Source organism: Lepidochelys kempii, chromosome 10 (genome assembly GCF_965140265.1).
Source record: "Lepidochelys kempii isolate rLepKem1 chromosome 10, rLepKem1.hap2, whole genome shotgun sequence".
Taxonomy (NCBI): Eukaryota; Metazoa; Chordata; order Testudines; family Cheloniidae; genus Lepidochelys; species Lepidochelys kempii.
In genome coordinates this window covers 16,598,178-16,598,854 of record NC_133265.1, presented here as the reverse complement: position 1 = coordinate 16,598,854, position 677 = coordinate 16,598,178, and the positions used below count along the sequence as shown (strand labels likewise).

Below are 677 nucleotides of genomic sequence, written 5' to 3'. Positions count from 1 at the left end.
TTCTCCCCCAGAACCATATATGCATTGAAGGGGAAGAGGTTTCTATGGGGAAAGAGACAAATTCACAAACATTAAGACATACAAAGCAGACAGAAAATAGCAGAGAAAGTTTATACCCCCTTCATTCTAAATTGCCCTCGGGCACACCACTATGCACGATGCCGCGTCAGGCATAAAACTGGCCCTCTTTCATTAGAAACAAATTAAAAATATTGCTAGGAAACTAAACTCGGCCAAACCTGCAAATAAAAACTTCGCTGGCAGCGGTGGGATTCGAACCCACGCCATCGAAATGACTGGAGCCTAAATCCAGCGCCTTAGACCACTCGGCCACGCTACCACCTGATTATTATGGTGACCTTGAGGACTATATAGACAGGACAGGCACGGATTCGGCGCTCTCTCCGATTCACCTCCTTTATTTTTGCCGCCCGCTGCTTCGCCCGGCGGTGTTTGTCCGCTGCCCCACAGAGGAGCCGCAGGGACCAAGTGCAGCGGGTATGCATTGCGAAGGGGAGCTCCCGGGGAGGAGGCCGGCCGATTAGGAAGGCGTGGGGGGCTCACACCCCGTGGGAGCGTGCACAGCACGGAATAGCCCCTGGGGCCCCTCTGGGGCACGCGCAGCGGCTGGCCGAGCCCACGGCGTCTTGCAGGCCGCCGACTCCGGCGGCGCAGCA

At 55.8% G+C, this 677-nt stretch overlaps 1 non-coding gene across 1 annotated transcript; it reads right to left on the bottom strand.

The window, feature by feature from the left end:
- Positions 1-258: 258 nt before the first annotated feature.
- Positions 259-340, bottom strand: TRNAL-UAG (transfer RNA leucine (anticodon UAG)). Its single transcript has one exon. It is a non-coding gene; the product is annotated as a tRNA-Leu (tRNA).
- Between the last annotated feature and the right edge of the window lie 337 nt (positions 341-677).